We start from the raw sequence: 23,536 nt of genomic DNA, 5'->3' as shown, positions 1-23,536 counted from the left end.
TATGAAATTCCTGGAGGCATGTACACATCTATACGTAGAGGACTATTTTATTTAAAATAGTTTTTTCGGGCGATCGAGTTCACCAGTTTGCTTTCAAGAATTTTTAGATTTTTCAGAGGGTTTTTTCGTTTTATATTCAATTTAATTACAAAATTTTAAAACTATTATCTGAGTGTAGTTATTTGACTTTTCGACTTTTTCTATAATATTTATCAAATTAATTTAGCGATGTACTTTTTATTAGATTGTATTCAGTTATTTATTACGTTATATTTTATCAATTACGTTTCTATTAAATTACCTCTTGGTGAAAATAGGTATACACAAAAGAGCGATGAAAGTAGTGTTAAAAAGTCCTGCCGGAACAGGAATCCCCGCTGAATCCCCGAAATCGCATTTATGAAACATTATCGCGTTCCCGTCGCCCGTAACGGAGCCCAATGGTCCCGGGAGTTTCGTTAGTTCTGTTGGTAATAGCAGTCGGCGCTTTGCTGACTGTGTAAGGGGAGTTTCGGGACTGGCTCGAGCCGAGCCAGCATGATCGACTCGATTGTACAGGTTTTCGTTATGCCGGAGACTGCTCGCCCTTATGAGCAATTTCATAGGATGTCGGCCCGGTCACGGAAACGTTTAAGCGTGCATTTCATCTCCTTCCTGGAACAGACACAATTCAAAAACCGTAATTTTCGAGTTACTGTTATAAATATGTTATAGAGACATCTTTTGGCTGACGACAAGAATCTTATTCGCTTATCTGCATAATTTAACTAGTACAAACAAATCATGTTATTCTCTTCGATCTGTGTGACACCATGTTACATTCGTAAAAGGGTCTTATTCTTAGTTGCGTTGTAACTACCCTTGCTATCAGTAACTTGGAAAGTGATTAGTAAAAGTGAATACTGTAAATCATAACGAGTAAATCAGCTTTTCTTAAGCTTCGAACGTCTGAATTGAAACCTTCCGTGACTAATGGTACGAACAAGACTTCTGTGTAACGCTTCGCGACTTAACTGTTAGCGACAGGGACAAAAGGACTCTTGTTATGAGCTTTGTTTATAATTTTGGTTTCATGTAACCATATTGACTAATAACAAAGTAGAATAGAAGATGAGGTGGAAACTGCTCGACTAGGCTAACACTTAGGTTAGCATTACGAGTAACCTCATTGAAAAATAGCAAATTAGTATGAAAGACGAAATAAAGACTGTTCAATTAGACCGGCAGTCCTCAGTTTAACGTTATTAATAACTCTATTGATAAATAGCAGATTAGTATCAAAGCCGACGTAAAGGCTACTCAATTACACCAGCAGTCCTCGTCACATGTAACGGCATTAACAGATACCAAATTACAATCGAAGATGAGATTAAAGCTGCTCAATCAAACCAGCAGTCGTCAGCCTAGCCATCAAGTCCCGAACGGACAATACGTGCCCGAACGGATAGTATAAATGCACCCTAATTCAACCGGCTAGGCCCACGGAGAGAGAATTCGCGGCTGGATGATGCGCGGAGAGACACGGCGGCCCGGGACTCGCAGCTTTCGCACGTAGAAAGCCGTTTAAATTTATAGGCGTTACCTTGCTCGGCTTCCGGCGCCGATCCCCCCATCGCATAACTGTATATGGCGACAGGCTTTAGGCGTTACAATGGGAACCGCTATTAAACCCTGGTCACGGTGCCGACTAAAATGTCGGCTGACCGATGTTAAACGCGCGCTGAATAAAAATTTCCAAGGCACTGCGACCGTTTTTCTTGTCCACCCGCCAATTCTCCTTCGATTCGACGTTACTTTCTTTTTTCTTCCGTTCCCCACGCTTCCTTCCGCCTCGGCCCCGTCCCCTGTTTCTCGGCGTAGAACTAACTTTTCTTCATCGTTCGACTACGTCCACTTCGCGTTCTTTCCTCGGATAATACGCTCCGTATTATTGCGCGGTAGCTGGGGAAAAACGCTGATGGTAGTTTCTCGGTTAATTGAAACTTGAGCCTGTAATATTTTCTGCATTGATGCGTACTAGAGGGAAGGAATGGAGGGTTCTTGATTGCGAGTAGTTCAGAAGGTTCGACAGGCGGTGTTCTCGTTTAATATTGGAGTATTTGGATTTTGCAACATTTTGCTACTGGTAAAATTGAACAAAGAATGGATGTTTTGTAACATTGTAATTGTTCAGTTTTACAATGGACATGAGAAAGTGTTCTTTTCCCAAAATAGAAAGAAATTTTCTTATTACCTCTACTATCAGCTCATTTGTAATAAATATTGAAAGTATTCCAGTACTTCAATCTTCAATTAATTTTTATAACTTTTGCATTGAAGTAAATACTAGACCTATTCTCTATTTACAAGGAAGACAAGAGAATTCCATTAATTTCCTTTTCCATTCTATTCCCACTCTCCATTTGCAATTGAAAAAAGAGGTCGTATAACATCGGGAACTTGTTTAAATAAAGTTACCAAAAGAGACAGAGTGAAGTAGATATCATATGCATAGGAATTGATCCTTTACCGCTTATAGCACGGCATTCTAACCCAGACTTGGCACCCCATACGGCAACCATGAAAAATCTAGTTTTATGCGTGCAGCGACAGAATTCCTTCCGCAAAATGTGCGAGCTGTATCGGGTGGATTCTCAGACAGGGTTAATTTTAAATTGCAGCACGCGCTGCATGCGCCAGTGCGCTTCTGTGAACGAGCGAGCGGCGAGAGTGGTTGGCGGATGGAAATCGGCCGCAATCCTTTTACGACTTTAGGAGCGAAATGAAAATTCTTGGAGGACTTCGCACGGCTCGCCTGTAGTTTTCTTGTACACACGATAGGCGGCAATATCCGGCGAAGAATTTCGCAGTGGTTTGATTGCCGGTGCGACGGAACGTCGGGCGTCGCGCCGCGTCGCTTTAATTTAATGGATATTGATGCCGCTGTCTCGTTTCTTTGCCCATTATGCGCCGCCTCGCTGATCGTTTTTCTTCCATCGGCCGATCATCGGCGATCTACGGCAAATTGAAACGCTACGGGGAAAGCGGGATTCAAAATATCCTCTCCCAGCGCGTTACGTTCGTCTAACCCTGTTTTATCGTTTCCGCGGCGCGCTGCTTGGAATTTTCGTGCGTTGAGTTTCTCTGTTAGCCTGTCTGTCTAATACTAAATGTACGGGATCCGTCAATTCGACGGATATCGAGTTTTATAAACGTCATTTGGTAGTTTCACCTGTCAATTGTGGAATTCAGTTTGAAAAATCTCTCGTTTTGCGCGCAGTAAAATCGAAACATGAAATGTGCACTCGTCAAACGCAGGACGAATTGGCGGATGGTAATAGGGTATGTTTTAATGATAAACTAAAGAAAAACGAAGAAGAATTACATGTTTATGTGAAGAAAATTAATAATTGATCGTTGAAAGAATTAGTGCCCTGTCGATTTTAATATGACGCGTATACTCGTTAAACGCAGTTAACTGGTTAAGTCGATTTTGATGAATGCTATTTTGAGAATACGTGTTTTAATTATGTTTGAGTTTTTTTTTTAATAACAAATCGGTAATAATATTGTCTGTAGAAAATAAATAAAGCTTTATAATTTTTTATTTTTCAATACCGCATTTTAAATTATGAATTCAAGTCATAAGAAGAAAATGAAAGAACAGAATTTTATTTCCTGTACTATCGGTTTTATTGTGGCCATTTTAACATTCATATAGTGTTAAACTTTATTGAAATCTTTATTTTACTGCATTTTGTAGGTTAGGAGATGCTATAAATGCAAAAACTTCCGCAATCCAGCAATAACATATGGGTCAGGTTTTATAGCAGTCCTTTGGATTGAACATCGCCCTTGCACACCACAATATCAAACGGTTTCCTTTCTTTTTGTTTTCTGTTTTATTATTTGTTTCCTTCTACTATAAATTTAATGAAATAAATAAACAACGTTAAATAAATAATATTAAACAAATAAATTATTACTATATCTGCAGAATCCAGGATTATGTAATGGTCAGTAACTTATCGGAAAAGAAAAAAGTATTGGCAACAAACAATTGATACTGTACCTCGAATGCAAGAAACTTCGCATTATACGTGTTTATTAAACTTTGAAAATGTTGCCATTAGTTTTACTTCATATTATGAACGAACGGGTTAACGAACGACTGACAAGACAGATATGAATAACGTGAAATAATGTAACATTATATAACACCCCGCATGAAAAAAACGTTGTCTTTCATGTGCATTAGAGCAGTTTAATGAATATTACGTATGAATGAATGAAAACAGGGAGCATAGAAACTAAGAAAATGCACGCGATGCTCTTAAATTATTTCAAGTACGCGCTGAAAGTTTGTTTCATTGAATTTCTTGTTCCCTTGGTAAACACGAACGAGAGCTGTGTATTAATTATGATGCATTTTAATTGCGTCACAAGGTATTAGTAAATAATTAAATTTCATTCGGATTACTACGCGTAAAATTCTGTTTTGTCAATTAATATTTTGCTGTTCTTTGATGCGGATATTTTGACGCGGGAATACATATTTAAATTAATTTAATATTAACGCGGCAATTTATATGTATGTACGCATATATATTGAAATCCAGTTACAGATAACATTTTTCCCTTAATTACATGTCAACTTTGGCCCAATTTAATTTTCTTTGCGCCGTTCTCCAGACCCAATTAATTTCTATTTCTTTTTAATAATGAAATTTTCATTTTAGTATTGAAATTTAAATGTTCGAAATCCGAGCATTCGTTTGTTACATTAAATTATTTATATCTGTCCATCGTGACGTTCTTCAATCTAGAAATTTAAACATCAATTTCAATATCTGTTGTCAACCAGCATAAACATTAATTCTCAATGAAATGAGGGAGTATATTCACCTATCCTTCATTAAATAAAAAAACATCTTTTTATTAAACGATGATATTTTTATTATAAACAAAAAATATTAAACTTGTGTTTCATACATAAAATAGTGGTAAATCATCAACATCAACATCATTAATATAAATCTCTTAAATATGTGAATTATGATACAAACATATGAAATGAATAATATCTTAAAGTATCAAATTACCTTCTTTCATATTATATTCGAACAAACAACTTTAAACATTCAATAAACTTTTTCATCAATTTACAAGGATAAGTCTATTATAATAATCTACAGCTCTAATATTACATTTTTTCCTACCTATGAAAATCACGAATATTATTATCTATAAAATTTTCTCTGCCAAATTAATACTTGCTACAAATTAGAAAACGAAGTTCTCTCGTTCTCGAGAACCACCAGCGACTGGCGTGTCGCGGAATGGCGTCGGTGATACAAAGCTCGGATTTTTTCGAATCCGCGGCAGTATGGCGGAGCGAAGACGAGAAGAAAACAAGTATCAAAGTGTTATTACGCCCGGTTATTGGACGAGGGAGGAAAGTAGGTGAACGCGGGCAAAAAAAAGTCAGCTTATAAGCAGTTGTTCCTCGTTCCGGCGCGCGAAATGAAAATTTCCGGACAAGTTTCCGTGATCCCGCTTTCTTATTTCATCCACATTACTCATAGTCATTTCTCGGTTACTGCTCTACCATAAGCCAAGACGCTAGATCCCTTCAGGTGCCGTGCGACAGCGAAATTTGCAGCTCGAACTTCCGCTGACATTTCTGCCGATAACTATGTACCCCGCGTTAGAGCGAAAATTAAGGCATTTTACCCGTCAATATTTCATCGGCGAAAAATTTCATTGAAACGGAGAATCGATTTCGCTTGCACCCCTTTCTCACCGTGTAGGCACACGTTATCACGATTCTAACAAGTTTTTCATTCTTCGATAAAATATTTCGTTGATTCTCCTTGGAATTCTGCCACTCGAAGAATTTTCCTTCCAAACTGATATTTTTTGACAAAATTCGATAAACTCTTGGTTTTCATCTTTTGTGAAGTGATACAGTAGTTAACAATTTCATTAATATCACCAATACATATATTTATTATAAACTATTTGAAACTTTAAATTGATCGATTAATAGAATGATTGTTTTAATTATATTTATAACGAAATGCAATATGATATTCATTGTATAGAAGGCGATCTGCAGCCTTCATTTACATTTTAATTTAATTTTCAGTTATTTGCCTTGAGAAACCTGTATGTTCGCTGTATTTATTTGTCTTTGTTAAATGAAATCAGTGCTCTTGACGATGATAGGCCACACGAAATTGTTTCAGAGTAACAAAAGGAACATATAATTGGTAAAGGCTTCTATCCCTCTGTAGTCGGTACGAATGTAACTCGGTTACTTGATACGTGTACCGTTTCATTCTTGAAATTGTTACAAAAGGGAAAACGAAGTTTCCTCAAGGTTGATTCAGTGGATTGTTCAAGTAACAACAAAGGCGAGCTTCCCTGTCGTGTACAGACATACACTTGACAAAGAACAAGATGAATGGAGAACTTGGAGAAAAGCTCAAAAAAAATCCTCCGAAAGGATGGATAAAGAAAATCATCGCATAATTTTCTTTTTGTCGTTCGCATCGATTTGTCGAATTCGTACCCGTTCTTCGTCTCGTTTTCTCTCCGATGGGTATCACTTGCTCCCAGCTCATTCGAGTTTCAATCTGTCTAACGCGTGCCAGCCTCCGTTGTCTAAACATCACTGAATGGAGGTAGATCAAGAAAGCGAGGAAGATCAGTCACGTTTCGACTCGTGAACTCATAAGCTGCCACGTGAAGCAAACTATACCTTTTTTCTCTATATTTAATGTACTTTGTCAAGGAAAGAGGAGAAATCTCTCGATGAAACTGTTGGCGTTGAAATATCACGTTCGGTAAATCGTATTAGTCGTTCAAAAGAAATTGCAGTGTACCCTCCCGCTGTAAATATTGGATGTAGCAATCGTTTGTCTTTTATTTTCGCGATAAACCGATGACTCGTGGTGTTTTAATTCGATTTATTTCGTAATCTGTGCGTTCAATGAAAATATGTATGGATATTGGAAGGTTACGAAGATTATTGTTAAAAGTGAAGTATAATCGATGAAAATGTTAATAGAATAATGGATTTTATTTTGATAAATCTACTTATCGGATGAAGATTATAAACATTTCAATATAATATCGCTGTGTATTAAGAATTTTAATTAAATAACTGGGAAGGATTCAGTAATATGTGTTTCCATGCCTATAAACTGTCAGAACTTTTTCGGAATCTTTTTATGTCTTTAAGTAGAGAAAAATTTATAATCCCAATTCCCCATGTAACTACTCCTTCCGACGTGGTAGGTGGAAAGAAACTGGCACACAATATTTCTTCTTGATAAGCTATCGATCGGTTCACCGTCGACTTAATTTGTTTCAAGAACATTTTTCACCTCCTTATTCGGGTGTACCCTTTAATTCGGAAGTTAAGAAGTCTTTCGAAGAAAAGCTATTTATATCTGCTTTCAGAGTCTCCGATCAATACCGAATTTTTCGTCAAGTTTTATAACATCCAGCTATTACCGCATTAAAACTGACTTAATCATTCTCTATCCTTCAGATCTTGCACACGCTGGTCATTTTTTAATTCTTTTAGCACTACATTTACTTAATACTTTCCTGTTCACTCATGTTGTTATTTATCCTGCAATACTTCCAAGTTAGAAAAAAATACAATAAAACCATCAACATACATTGTTATTTATTCAACAATATTCCATTTATTTAATCCTTTTCCATTTACTCGAATGTCAGTTTTCCTAAAAATAAATAATATCGAAAATATCGATACGCCAAAGTATACGGATGTATACATACGTTTCAATGCTGAAATCGTATGGGTAAATACAATGTATTACCATTTGCGGTACACGCGTAATTTTTGTAAGAAAACATTTTTTGCATGACCTGTGACAAAGAATAACGATCACGTCGCGAAGCAGTGAAAACGTAAAGACGTAATATAAAAGTCATCAAAAACTTGAATGTAACTTAATGTTTCGTTTAAAAAATCAGTGTACTTTGTAAGCAAGATATAACTGAAATATCCAGTGGCACGAAATGTATTAATGAAAACGACGTAAGTGCAAGGCTTTCTGAGTGGCGAGTTCAATAGAGTTTCGGTACCACCAAGGGAACCTTTTCAACCAGCATACGCCGATTTTGCTAAAACTTGTGTGAAAAATAATTCTTAAGAAAATATTTAACATGTATTTTGTCTTATCAGCCAACATCCACTTTGAAGAAGTGAAAATACCTCTCGAAGTTCAGGGTTGAAAGTATATTTTCTCTAATTCCTCTAAAACTAGGGGGTGTAGAAAACAATTCTTTTTTTTAATTTTTCGCCCCGAGACGAACAATTTAGATTTCTTACCACATTCAGAGACATTGTAAAAAATATACTTTCAACCCTCAATTTTGAGGGATGTTTTCACCTCTTCAAAGTGAATGTTGTTCCATAAGAAAAAATACGTGTCAATTATTTTCTTAAGAACAATGTCTCGCGTAAGTTCCATAAAAATCAATGTGTGCTAGCTAAATGTCTTTGCTGCTTGCAATTCGGCTACTTATATACTAAAATATGGAAGGGAAAGTACAAACATGACCAAGCTTTAGAAATGATCCTGACTGGAGTCAGGAGGTGGCTCTACTGAAGATGCACGAAAACATTGAATCATTAGGGCGACACAGCGCGTTGCAGATAACGTGTATTGGACATTCAACAATATCCCATTTATTTGATCCATTAATTTCCCCAAAGACACTCGCAAACCATAAAAAGAAACTACAAGAAAACCATCGGTTCGCGTGTCGTTGCTTCCTCAACAATATTCCAAACGTGTAAATAAACTGATGATCGCAGCACGGTTGAAACGTTCGAGGCCCATGTCTCAGGCCCCATATTCTAGCCAGCTATGCATATCCCTTTAATCCGCGACAGTGGCTTTTCCAATTGGAGGACGCGGTTCCCAAAGGGTATGGGGATGGAGTTATAGATTAAAGTGGGTCACCGTACAGCAAACGGACAGAGTTTCGTCAGCCGAACGAGGGAACTCCGGGAGCAAACAGACCCGGCGACTTTTAGCGAAATTCGTCAGGACAGTTTATGCGAAGGAGCGACGCCGAGTGGGTGCTTTCTACGTCCCTCGCCCTCTTTCCTGTCTTCTTCCTGGGTTTCTCGTGTCATGACAGTCGGAGAAAGAAAGGACGGCCGCCGGAAAAGCGAGACAGTGGTCGGAAAAGAAGGGAAAACGTGCGCGGCGTATCTAGTCGGGCCTGGGCTGCGGGCAGCGGCGCGCAGTTGCGCTGTCGTGGCACGCGAGGGCACGATAAGAATTCCGCTCGATAAAAACAAACATTGTCGGGGTAGCTGGGGGTCCCGCCTTCTCCGGAAAATAGATCTCCACGAGATTCACTCGCGGGAACCACGAATCCGACCGTGACGGTGCGCGGAGGCCGGGCCGGGCCGGGCCGGGCCGGGCCGCGCGCTTAAACGAATTCAAATGTATGCCACCGGCAGACTCCAATAAGTTGCAATCTACCTGACAAGATTGCCCTGACTTCGCCTCCCTCTTTTAAATAAGACGACTTTATTGTTTGAGATTGCGCGGACCGGTTCCTGGGGGGAGACAGCTGTCGTTTCGAACGTTGCTGTCTTGCCTCGCGTGGGTTTCCGTTGCTCGCTGATGTATCGGTTCTTTAACACTAAAACTACCGGGTGGGTCGAATTGACTTACGTCAGAATTTGTATTTTGCAAATATTTGAGTTGTGAAGACGGTTTCGCGAAAGATTTTCAATCAAATCCGTGCGTTCGCACAGATGCAAGACTAGGAGACCGTTTCAATTTCAGGAAATGTGTTGTTCTAATTTTTATACAAAATTGGAAATAAGTCACTCTGATTGCTCGGTAGTTTTAGTGTTAACATTAAACTGGTTTCGGTTTCCTTGTTTCGGAATTGTTGATGCCTTAAGAGCATTGAATGCTCGAAATTTACTGTTAGAATTTTTATATGGATTATATGTTAATCGTATTAAATGATCGGTAGTCCTAGCATTAAGGGGAGAGACCACTTAGAGACATCCTAATTTTTAGAATGGCGATTTTTGTGTGGAAAGAGGAAAATTATTTCATTAATGAAGAGGTTGTTGTAGTTTATTGGGGAGTTTATCTGAATATTTATTTTTGTTTAAATTATTGGTCTAACGAGGGCAATTTATCAGAGCTTTCATAATTGTTATATACAAATTTTTGTGCCACTCGTGTCACTTATTTTCATCAAATGATATTTGAACCTTCGAATTTAATTCTTCTTTTCATCGTTATCGTTCTTCTGGACAAATTTTCTTTCGACCTTCGACGTGACCACCGTACGAGGAATCTAAAGAATGTGCAAACGTTTATGTCCACGGTGCTATCAAACTAGATCGTCGGACAAATTGGAAAATAGAATCGATTCCCTTTCACTTATATCCTACCGTCGTTGCGCCAATAGTTGCTGTCACATTGCGGTTCCCGAGTTTCGAAAACTGTTCCGCAGTTATCTGGGAATAATACGACGTTCGACAGATAGATCGATACCCCTTTTGAAACTTACTATGTTTCCGAACCTTCGAATAATTCTAGCTTTCGTATGTTTACTGTAACATGCATCGTTCTATTCTATTTATCGTGTGACACTCCAGCGCCAATACTCTTAACACATCAAAAGAAACGTCAGTTATCCTCAATTCGCCATTGCATATATCTGTTTTCATATGAATGGTCTATATTTCTTGTACGCTATCACTGATAGAAGCATGTAATTACTTATAGCAATAGTATACTATCATTTTAGTTAAGAATTTTATAAATGCTACTTTTATATTATTCTTTTTCAAACGACGTAACCTTGCAAGGTAGTCATATCGCAATAGTATCAGTGCAATTATAAAATGTCTGTAGTATCTACAGTAGGCGATATCATTTTTTAATTTGATAACTAAGGTCATGATTATTCGTATTCACCCATGATTTAATAAAAACCTAAATTCTCATAATTTAATTCTCAAATAAATTCATTGGATAAATAACTAAAGAGGTTAGACATGTTAGATATTCTGGTCTCAAATGAATTAATATTGTATAAAAATTTGTTTCACTTATTTTATTTTATTACTTTGCAAAGTGTTGCGATCATTTGAAATTAATATTAGACGTAAATACTATTTTGATATTATCTGTTTCTTTTTTATTATACTGATATGTACACATATCCAGAAAGAAGCCTAAAAATATCAAAGAAATGATAAAAAGACGGTTTATCCACTTTCAAAGTTCCTCATAAAAAATTTCAACAAATAATATTCATTCACTAATTCGAAATATAGCAGACTCTCCTGATTCCAATCAAGATTAATTTAAGACCCAACAAACATCATTTATTATCGCATTGCATCGTGTCCCTTCAATGAGCTGAAAAGCAAAGTCAACAATGTATGAAAACGCCATTCGATCACAGTACACATTAGCACGTTTCAACAAACGATATCAAATGGGTCTATCGATCCTTTCTCACCTTTCGAAATTTCATTCATCGAGCACGTTCAGTTACTGGCAGCTCCGTAATATTTGATAAATTATATAATTTGCAGGACAGATGAAATCGTGAACGGTTTCGAGTGTCATCTTCTTGAAAACAGGTCGCATCAGCTTTTGCAGGTCGCCCGTTCATCGACGTAACGCGGTTTTCGTTTAATTGTTAATTCGATCGCGACTCGTTAAACGTCGTTCGAATTCCATCGGCCGCATTGTGTGGAGCGGAGTTAACCGAACGGTGATACCCATACTCGGCACGGCTCGGCGGTTTTACAGGAAAAATAACCGTTCGCCGGCATACGTAAATGATAACGATCCTAGTTAAGAGGCTTCGCAAACCACGTCGCTCGATAAAATAAACTCGGTTTTAGAGACGGAACAACTTCCCGTTAATTTACTGGGCAATCATGCGCCCGCGATGGTGTTTAGTTGTATCTGATTCACTTTTTCCCTTCCTTTTCGCTTCTTTTCATTCGGCCGTTCGCGTTCCTACGCGGCGGTAATTATTTTAATGAAAAACCCACAGTGTAAGAACAAGACGGAGGGCTCGTTATAAAACTGTCCGATATTTATTGCTGCAGCCACGACCGTCGTGGACCTTGTTATCTTGATAACGATAAAGATAAGGATTTTTATTGGCGATCCGTACGATTTAAAAACCGGCTCGTGGATTTTTCGCATTGTTAAATGTAGGCTAGGTGAACCAGGTTCATGTGGGACTGTGAATTTATCGCTTCGTAACATATTGCTCGATGTTTACGTATTAATTATCGTTACGCTGAATGTCTGTGTCGCATGGAAAGTATTTCGACTGCGATATCGTCTTTTATTTTAAACCAATTACAGGGCAGTGCAGGTTATAGTTTCTGGAATGCTGCGATAGTGGCATAACCAGCGTGAAGAATTTAGTAGTTGATTTTTGTAACGGTGTTTAGGTGCTTTATTAATTTTGATATTGCTTCGCAAGGTATGTACGCAGCAAGCTCTGAGAAACATTAATCTGCAACAAGAATATACTGCAAAGAATTTTCAATTGAAAATAGGAAATCAGGAAAAATAGGAAAATAGGAAATTGGAAATCTGAATTCCATAGTCTGAATTCATTCTCGACTAAAGGTACCCCGATCTTCTCATTGGTCTGCCGGTTGTAGCCTCCGTCCCGATGAGACCACAACCCTGAAGTACCATCACTGCTAAGTCAGTTGGCTACCCCTGGTCCTCCGGGTCCTTCTGGCCGACCGAATCCAACTTTTGCACTTTGGAAATGTGAATTCCATAGTCTAGACTCATTCTCGACTAAAAGTACCCCGACCTTCCCATTGGTCAGCCGGTTGTAGCCTTCGTCCCGATGAGACCACAACCCTGAAGTCCCATCACTGCTAAGTCAGTTGGCTACCCCTGGTCCTCCGGGTCATTCTGGCCGACCGAATCCAACTTTTGCACTTTGGAAATCTGAATTCCATAGTCTGGACTCATTCTCGACTAAAGGTACCCCGACCTTCCCATTGGTCAGCCGGTTGTAGCCTTCGTCCCGATGAGACCACAACCCTGAAGTCCCATCACTGCTAAGTCAGTTGGCTACCCCTGGTCCTCCGGGTCCTTCTGGCCGACCGAATCCAACTTTTGCACTTTGGAAATCTGAATTCCATAGTCTGGACTCATTCTCGACTAAAGGTACCCCGACCTTCCCATTGGTCAGCCGGTTGTAGCCTTCGTCCCGATGAGACCACAACCCTGAAGTCCCATCACTGCTAAGTCAGTTGGCTACCCCTGGTCCTCCGGGTCATTCTGGCCGACCGAATCCAACTTTTGCACTTTGGAAATCTGAATTCCATAGTCTGGACTCATTCTCGACTAAAGGTACCCCGACCTTCCCATTGGTCAGCCGGTTGTAGCCTTCGTCCCGATGAGACCACAACCCTGAAGTCCCATCACTGCTAAGTCAGTTGGCTACCCCTGGTCCTCCGGGTCCTTCTGGCCGACCGAATCCAACTTTTGCACTTTGGAAATCTGAATTCCATAGTCTGGACTCATTCTCGACTAAAGGTACCCCGACCTTCCCATTGGTCAGCCGGTTGTAGCCTTCGTCCCGATGAGACCACAACCCTGAAGTCCCATCACTGCTAAGTCAGTTGGCTACCCCTGGTCCTCCGGGTCATTCTGGCCGACCGAATCCAACTTTTGCACTTTGGAAATCTGAATTCCATAGTCTGGACTCATTCTCGACTAAAGGTACCCCGACCTTCCCATTGGTCAGCCGGTTGTAGCCTTCGTCCCGATGAGACCACAACCCTGAAGTCCCATCACTGCTAAGTCAGTTGGCTACCCCTGGTCCTCCGGGTCATTCTGGCCGACCGAATCCAACTTTTGCACTTTGGAAATCTGAATTCCATAGTCTGGACTCATTCTCGACTAAAGGTACCCCGACCTTCCCATTGGTCAGCCGGTTGTAGCCTTCGTCCCGATGAGACCACAACCCTGAAGTCCCATCACTGCTAAGTCAGTTGGCTACCCCTGGTCCTCCGGGTCCTTCTGGCCGACCGAATCCAACTTTTGCACTTTGGAAATCTGAATTCCATAGTCTGGACTCATTCTCGACTAAAGGTACCCCGACCTTCCCATTGGTCAGCCGGTTGTAGCCTTCGTCCCGATGAGACCACAACCCTGAAGTCCCATCACTGCTAAGTCAGTTGGCTACCCCTGGTCCTCCGGGTCATTCTGGCCGACCGAATCCAACTTTTGCACTTTGGAAATCTGAATTCCATAGTCTGGACTCATTCTCGACTAAAGGTACCCCGACCTTCCCATTGGTCAGCCGGTTGTAGCCTTCGTCCCGATGAGACCACAACCCTGAAGTCCCATCACTGCTAAGTCAGTTGGCTACCCCTGGTCCTCCGGGTCATTCTGGCCGACCGAATCCAACTTTTGCACTTTGGAAATCTGAATTCCATAGTCTGGACTCATTCTCGACTAAAGGTACCCCGACCTTCCCATTGGTCAGCCGGTTGTAGCCTTCGTCCCGATGAGACCACAACCCTGAAGTCCCATCACTGCTAAGTCAGTTGGCTACCCCTGGTCCTCCGGGTCATTCTGGCCGACCGAATCCAACTTTTGCACTTTGGAAATCTGAATTCCATAGTCTGGACTCATTCTCGACTAAAGGTACCCCGACCTTCCCATTGGTCAGCCGGTTGTAGCCTTCGTCCCGATGAGACCACAACCCTGAAGTCCCATCACTGCTAAGTCAGTTGGCTACCCCTGGTCCTCCGGGTCCTTCTGGCCGACCGAATCCAACTTTTGCACTTTGGAAATCTGAATTCCATAGTCTGGACTCATTCTCGACTAAAGGTACCCCGACCTTCCCATTGGTCAGCCGGTTGTAGCCTTCGTCACGATGAGACCACAACCCTGAAGTCCCATCACTGCTAAGTCAGTTGGCTACCCCTGGTCCTCCGGGTCATTCTGGCCGACCGAATCCAACTTTTGCACTTTGGAAATCTGAATTCCATAGTCTGGACTCATTCTCGACTAAAGGTACCCCGACCTTCCCATTGGTCAGCCGGTTGTAGCCTTCGTCCCGATGAGACCACAACCCTGAAGTCCCATCACTGCTAAGTCAGTTGGCTACCCCTGGTCCTCCGGGTCCTTCTGGCCGACCGAATCCAACTTTTGCACTTTGGAAATCTGAATTCCATAGTCTGGACTCATTCTCGACTAAAGGTACCCCGACCTTCCCATTGGTCAGCCGGTTGTAGCCTTCGTCCCGATGAGACCACAACCCTGAAGTCCCATCACTGCTAAGTCAGTTGGCTACCCCTGGTCCTCCGGGTCATTCTGGCCGACCGAATCCAACTTTTGCACTTTGGAAATCTGAATTCCATAGTCTGGACTCATTCTCGACTAAAGGTACCCCGACCTTCCCATTGGTCAGCCGGTTGTAGCCTTCGTCCCGATGAGACCACAACCCTGAAGTCCCATCACTGCTAAGTCAGTTGGCTACCCCTGGTCCTCCGGGTCCTTCTGGCCGACCGAATCCAACTTTTGCACTTTGGAAATCTGAATTCCATAGTCTGGACTCATTCTCGACTAAAGGTACCCCGACCTTCCCATTGGTCAGCCGGTTGTAGCCTCCGTCCCGATGAGACCACAACCCTGAAGTCCCATCACTGCTAAGTCAGTTGGCTACCCCTGGTCCTCCGGGTCATTCTGGCCGACCGAATCCAACTTTTGCACTTTGGAAATCTGAATTCCATAGTCTGGACTCATTCTCGACTAAAGGTACCCCGACCTTCCCATTGGTCAGCCGGTTGTAGCCTTCGTCCCGATGAGACCACAACCCTGAAGTCCCATCACTGCTAAGTCAGTTGGCTACCCCTGGTCCTCCGGGTCCTTCTGGCCGACCGAATCCAACTTTTGCACTTTGGAAATCTGAATTCCATAGTCTGGACTCATTCTCGACTAAAGGTACCCCGACCTTCCCATTGGTCAGCCGGTTGTAGCCTTCGTCCCGATGAGACCACAACCCTGAAGTCCCATCACTGCTAAGTCAGTTGGCTACCCCTGGTCCTCCGGGTCATTCTGGCCGACCGAATCCAACTTTTGCACTTTGGAAATCTGAATTCCATAGTCTGGACTCATTCTCGACTAAAGGTACCCCGACCTTCCCATTGGTCAGCCGGTTGTAGCCTTCGTCCCGATGAGACCACAACCCTGAAGTCCCATCACTGCTAAGTCAGTTGGCTACCCCTGGTCCTCCGGGTCCTTCTGGCCGACCGAATCCAACTTTTGCACTTTGGAAATCTGAATTCCATAGTCTGGACTCATTCTCGACTAAAGGTACCCCGACCTTCCCATTGGTCAGCCGGTTGTAGCCTTCGTCCCGATGAGACCACAACCCTGAAGTCCCATCACTGCTAAGTCAGTTGGCTACCCCTGGTCCTCCGGGTCATTCTGGCCGACCGAATCCAACTTTTGCACTTTGGAAATCTGAATTCCATAGTCTGGACTCATTCTCGACTAAAGGTACCCCGACCTTCCCATTGGTCAGCCGGTTGTAGCCTTCGTCCCGATGAGACCACAACCCTGAAGTCCCATCACTGCTAAGTCAGTTGGCTACCCCTGGTCCTCCGGGTCATTCTGGCCGACCGAATCCAACTTTTGCACTTTGGAAATCTGAATTCCATAGTCTGGACTCATTCTCGACTAAAGGTACCCCGACCTTCCCATTGGTCAGCCGGTTGTAGCCTTCGTCCCGATGAGACCACAACCCTGAAGTCCCATCACTGCTAAGTCAGTTGGCTACCCCTGGTCCTCCGGGTCATTCTGGCCGACCGAATCCAACTTTTGCACTTTGGAAATCTGAATTCCATAGTCTGGACTCATTCTCGACTAAAGGTACCCCGACCTTCCCATTGGTCAGCCGGTTGTAGCCTTCGTCCCGATGAGACCACAACCCTGAAGTCCCATCACTGCTAAGTCAGTTGGCTACCCCTGGTCCTCCGGGTCCTTCTGGCCGACCGAATCCAACTTTTGCACTTTGGAAATCTGAATTCCATAGTCTGGACTCATTCTCGACTAAAGGTACCCCGACCTTCCCATTGGTCAGCCGGTTGTAGCCTTCGTCCCGATGAGACCACAACCCTGAAGTCCCATCACTGCTAAGTCAGTTGGCTACCCCTGGTCCTCCGGGTCATTCTGGCCGACCGAATCCAACTTTTGCACTTTGGAAATCTGAATTCCATAGTCTGGACTCATTCTCGACTGAAGGTACCCAAATAACCTAAATAAATTAACACCCGATGAATTCAGTTTAGAATGAATAAAAAATCATATTCCATATTACTTACTAAACCATCAATAACAATTAAAGGTTACACACCTACCGATTTCCCAATAACATCGAATCTTTAATAATCCACGAAAAAAGATAAAAACTACATTGTAAATCTCCAACTATACCGCAAACAACAAACACTATTTAACATCCCCCTTCGTCAAACAAGCTCCTAGTTCATCCCAACGAACGCAAACACCTCAGAAATGAAATGCGAAGACGAAAAATAAAAGAACGGCATCCCGTTCTCGTCAGAGCACAATATCATTCTACCGCGGCCAATAACGCGGGGTCTCGCGACGCGCGCGTAAATTTCGTCCGAGAAAAAAAAAGGAACAAAACGAGTTCTCGTTAAATCCGAGAGCAAGACCCACGTTTCCCTTTAATTCCATAACACGGCGGGGAATAATGTCGGAGTTTTAACATAACAAAGATGCCAGTTGGGGCGAAAACCGTTGCGCGGAAAGTTGGGACAGGGGGGATGGCTTTCATCGGATGCACACGTCGGCAGACGCGATTACGCGAATTCGAATGCGAGCCAGCGACGACGTGTCCTCGAGCTGACTCCAATCAGGCTGACGTGAATCGCTGGCGCTTCTTTTCTTTCAATTTTAGCATACGCCCGTCTCGCAAAGCCAGCCGTCGAGGCTCGACCGGCGAGCTCGATTCTCGTCTGGCCGTCTGCCAGCCGCTGCTTCACGTTTCACTCCGGAGACGTTGCTTCTCTCCTCCGCGCGTATTTATCTCAGACGGGTACGCGTCCCCGTGTAATTCCCATCGACGTACCTGTCCCGCCTTTCCCATTACCCCGAGCGCCGTCTGGAAATTCACCGTCACACGCACCCCGTCGACGACGCGGACGGACAGTCCTGCTGGCTCCCCAATCGCACTACGCTTTACGAACTTTCGCGAATTTTTACCGATTTCCGGATTCGGCCCATTGTTCTCTCTTCTATAGTCTGTCTACAGTGGGGATGTCCAACTTTTTTGCTTCCCTGGGCTCCATTGGAAGAAGACCGGTTGGCGTGGAACGCGCGTAAATTAATAGCGTGTTTAACTTCGAGGTGGTTGGCAGTATCGTTGTCAAGTTTACTCTAATTCACGACACTCAACATTCATTCACATGAAGTAGTACATAACAAGTAACAGAAATTTAAAAAACAACGGTTATATAAGATATAACGAACAAGCATGAAATAGGCTGACGTGGACACGGAGAATCGTTGGTACATTCTTAATACTAAACCGGCACTTTGGCTACTGATCAGATTTTTGTGAGAGGAATATAGACGATTGTACATTTAATACGAAAACAATGCCCAAGATAACTTTTGGATAATAAGAAAATCTTTTAACGAGAACCCAACACTATAGATGCATTCTTTAACTTGGAAGTATTGGTTATTTGAACAGGCGTGGTACATTTTGTGTTAAAGGGCTAAAAATTCCAACTTTCTCTTTGCACTCGGGAAAGTCCTAACCCGCTGGAGCCTGGCTGTTACAAATGTGACATCGCCGCTGCCAGGCTCACCAAGACCTTGGACACTCTGAAGATGAAATATAAAAAAGAGAAAGCTGAGAGTGACACGCAGGGATAGCAGCGACGAAGCCGCTACAACTTGTATTATTGTTGATGGGTTTTTTAGTCGCACTCTCATAAAGTTTGTAAGCTTACGATTCTTTACTCGGCTGCGTTTATAACGTCTTGAGCTGCAGGTTGGGCAAGCTTGGTCTGCAGCTTCATGGCTAGCGAGATGCTACTAAGGCAAGAGGGTTTCTCGATACTTGTTTTGTTTATGGTTTTCATTGGCCGCGTGTGATTAGGGCAACGAATAGCAAATCGGTATCGAAATAAGGTGAGGGAAGATGGGAAGTTATCAATTTAACCTGTATTCATCAGACTGGTCATCGAGTGTATGAACTGTAAAGGCATCTATACTGATTGAAACTTGTTTCTGGAGAATTATCCTGCATAAAGAGATGGGTTTGAGTTTTTTCACTGTTTGCGTGATACGTGCATATCGAAATATTGAGTAAAGAATGGAAATGTTTTAAACCTATCGCTTGTTTCGCGATGTGTACTGAGCCAAGTCTCAAAATGGTGGTAATGTTTGCATCGTAACTGAGCTATGGATATTTATGGATATTCAAGATTTTAAGAATATAGCTAGAAAAATATAATTGCGATAGAAAATAATTGTTCCTAACAAAAATCAGAAACATTACTATACTTTGAATATTTTGTATATTTTTTTCTTCAATTGAAATAAATCATTTTTTCTAATTCCTCGTGAAATATTACTTGTAATGCTTGTGGCGAGGAAGCGCAAGTTTTAAAAGAGTTTTGAGTCACCTTTGGAAGTAGAGTTAATACTGTAATAGGCCACCTTTCGCGTTGTGAACTTTAAGTCTGTTCATACAGCAGGTTCCGCTTACTTAGTCAGCAGAATAAAAGCTCTACAATCCTATTCCGCGCGATGAGACCTCTCAATGCGTCTCCGCCGAAGTTGCTGCACGCTTTCAGTTCCAAAGTATCATACGAGATTTGACATTCCCTGCCCGAAATCTGATTTTTCAATCTATCACAAACCTCTGGCCCCCGCACGATCCTATTTGAAGCTTCCTTCAGTCGCATGTTTCCTTCTAGAAAGGTATTGCCTGGTCAGCATTGTGCAACCTTCACCACTGACGCCATTTTTATCAATACGCTGCACATATTTACGCAAATTCCTATTTTTCGAGATAAATTCCTAAGAAACGAGGTCGACGTGTTCCCTAATTCTAATGGTTATAAAGATTTGAGTTCCGTTTTTACATTTTCTTATATTTCAGCTGTCTTGAAGATACAATCTTAATATAATGAACTCATAAAATAATTATCTATCGAATCGTACAATTGTTTACATGTAGTTGGAAAAATGTTAATGTTAATGGAATGGTTCAAATAGTTACTCGCAAACAATCTAGACTTTGATTATACTTTGTATTGCATTCCGTTCCTCGCATTAATATCTGATATGAATACATAAAAATCTATATTAGGTAATAACCATAGAATTACTACGAATTTTATACCATCGTCCAATGTCCATTTCTGTCCATTCCTACAGTTACGTACATTGTTTTGAGAAAACGAACGATCTCGTTCCATTTTCAAGTTTAGCTCACACTTGATGCATACATATCTTGGTCCCAACCGCAGCGACATTATTGCAATTGCACACGTGCCACAGACGTCAGCAGCGTGATCTTATTGTAGCAAAGTTTAGACCACACTCTTGGAAAGTAGCACATGCAAGAAACCAAGTTAATATAGTTTATTAAAAACTAGTATTATGCACTACCAATTTATATTATATTATACTATATAATATTATATATTTTATTATGTACTTAATTTTATATAGGAGATATTAGAAACTGCATTTTTTGCAAATTTTGTTCATTAAATCAAACGATGGACCTTCTTGATCGAAAGAAATATTGTAGTTGATAGATTCCTCAAGATGAAACCTTTCACCTCTTTCTCCGCTTGACCTTGATACCCAGTAATAAACGTTCAACATAGAATCGATATCAGACCCTTAAATCTACTAATATCCGAAGTTTGAAGCAAAAATGCACATTTCAGATAAGTTTCTTTCGATTAAATTATCGAAATTATAATCCGTCAATTTCTCTTGTTAATCCTTTGCCTTACGATGCCTTTTAATCGTATATAATAATATATAATATCGCATTATGTGTAATTCTTTCACAATTATCAAAACTAATACTTGATTTCGACTAAAGAAAAAATGATGTACATGTGCATTTATTAAGTTCTGTATCAGATATTCACTGTGAGTCTAATTGAATATTTTATGACAATTGATTAACGATTAAGTACTTATTAAAACATGCGGCATACTCGTCAAACCGATTGACACCAATTTCCCTAATTTAGGACACCAAAATGATAAAGACTCTTCAATTCTAATAAAAAGTTATAAATTAAGAAACGAAAATCATTTTAAACTCTCGTTGGTTTTTAATATTACACTTAAACTGCAAATTTTCCTTCGTTTATGGTAAATTCAAAGTTGTGAAATTACACAAAAGAAATACGTAAAATATCCAGCGGTACCTTTTATAACATATTTCCAAGAAAAACATTTTCTATCGTAACTCAATTTTCCCATCGGCTGTAGCAAAAAGTTCAGTCCAATTTTCCGGTGAAATCAAAATCTCATTCACAGTAATATACAAATGCTTAATGATCACAGTATTCCCCATTATTATACATGTCATTCTGCCACTTCCTTATCCCACGAATACCATCGATAGAAATTTTCCAGCTTCTCAAAACGAGTTCACCTAGCCAACCGAAGATCGTCGAAAACACTTGATTACCGCACCGAACAGTCGTATTCTGAAAACTTCGAATTCGCGTACAAATCCGCTGTCCAATTGTACTTATCGAATCGCTTCACCGGCGTGTCACAGGGCGAAACCGTGTCGCTTCATTTCGAAAGACTTAATTGTTCGGCCAAAACGGTCACACCTAAGAATACTTTGCCGAGACAACACGCGGGGCGTCTAGATTTAAACCGTACACCGGCAGCGGCGTGTGTCTGGCCGAGTCTCGCCGGAACGAGGCCCGCAGGCCAAGCGGTCCGACGCGACGCGACGAGACGCGGCGTTAAGCTTGTAACGCGGTCAAGATGAATATTACGTCCACCGTAAGAGAGGGATAAATTGTTCAGACGCGGAGCGTGGAGATTGCGGCTCACGTTACACACGTAACTGGAGCTTAAAAGCACGCACCGAGAGCCTGCACATGCACACACAGGCACACATGCACGCGTCGGTTGCATTCGAATCGGGGAATTCGGATAGCGCTGCGGTCCAGTTACAGGGATCCGCGTTTGCGCGATTGATTATCCCCGTTAAGGCTAGACCAGACTGGAAGATAACTAACACTAAACGTACCGCGACTGATCAAATGACTGGTTTTCAAATTTGATTTAATATTCTGTATTTTCCTTTCTCCATTTAACGCCAGAACTACCGAGCATTTAACGTGTTAACCCTATGAACTCTGTAGGCTCCAATATCGCACCAGTTATAATATTAAATACTTTAATGAATCTTAAAAGAAACTACCCTAAAATTATTCGATTTTCCACACATCCGAATTTTGTACAAAGAAGGAAAATAAAAGATCGAAGAAATGTTACAGCATTTCTAATTTTCGCTAGGAATACTATAGAAATTAGTTGCAGTTGCTGATAGATTACCAAACAATCTGGAGTGCTAAGGGTTAACTGTGGAATTTAATTTCGAGAATCTCTTATCGTGCGCGGAATAAAATGAAAAAACGAAGCGTGTACTTGTCGAATGTGGGAAGAATGCACCTAGGGTATACTTGAATGAAAAACCAAAGCGAAATAAAGGAGAATTATATGTTTATCTCGAAAAATAGAGAATTCATCGTTGAAAGAATTAGCATCGTTTCAAGCTTGAAGATGACTGCGCTTCATGAGTATAAATAACTGGTTAATACGATCGGTATGTGATCTCTAAACATTGTAATAATAGGTTATTTTCAGTTTATTCAAACATTCATTGTAGCATTTAAGTGAAACTTTATTTTCGAAATCATTTCGAATATTCGGTGCTTTTAAGATATCAATAATTGCGAAATAAGGAAACCGAAACTAGTCATTTTGATTGCTACGATGGTTCTAGTGTTAACCTTTAACGATCGACAATTTTTTATTAACTCTCTATAAAACTGTCTTAAACTTGTACCATTTCTTTCCATAAAACACTGAATTATTTATCGAAGTGTTAATTGACACAAGAGAAAGACACATGTCAGTCTCTCGTTAGTTGAATAATTAAATTATTCGTTTACAATTTCCGATTCTAGATATCGAAGATCGAAATCGCCTTCATGGCGACATTCGACCAGAAAGAGTTTACTTCATATCAATACTTGCATTGTTGGAGTAATCGGTTTTCCAATGTTTGTCATTTCTTTTGTTGCCGTTTTCACTAAGGAAAATTCATCCCCTCACTTGTTTACCTTTGTTTATAATCCGTTATTTGACTTGTTACAGTAGGAATAGATATTTTATGAAGTGCCGATTAGTTTTGAAAAGTCCGT

General features: G+C 41.0%; 1 protein-coding gene across 5 annotated transcripts in view; it reads left to right on the top strand.

Moving 5' to 3' along the window:
* Positions 1-23,536, top strand: part of LOC116433372 (semaphorin-1A) — a 635,674-nt gene that overhangs the window by 165,221 nt on the left and 446,917 nt on the right. The window lies entirely within an intron of this gene.

The sequence above is a fragment of the Nomia melanderi genome, chromosome 6 (genome assembly GCF_051020985.1).
Source record: "Nomia melanderi isolate GNS246 chromosome 6, iyNomMela1, whole genome shotgun sequence".
Lineage (NCBI taxonomy): Eukaryota > Metazoa > Arthropoda > Insecta > Hymenoptera > Halictidae > Nomia > Nomia melanderi.
The sequence above is the reverse complement of the archived record's forward strand: the minus strand, read 5'-3'. Positions and strand labels throughout refer to the sequence as shown.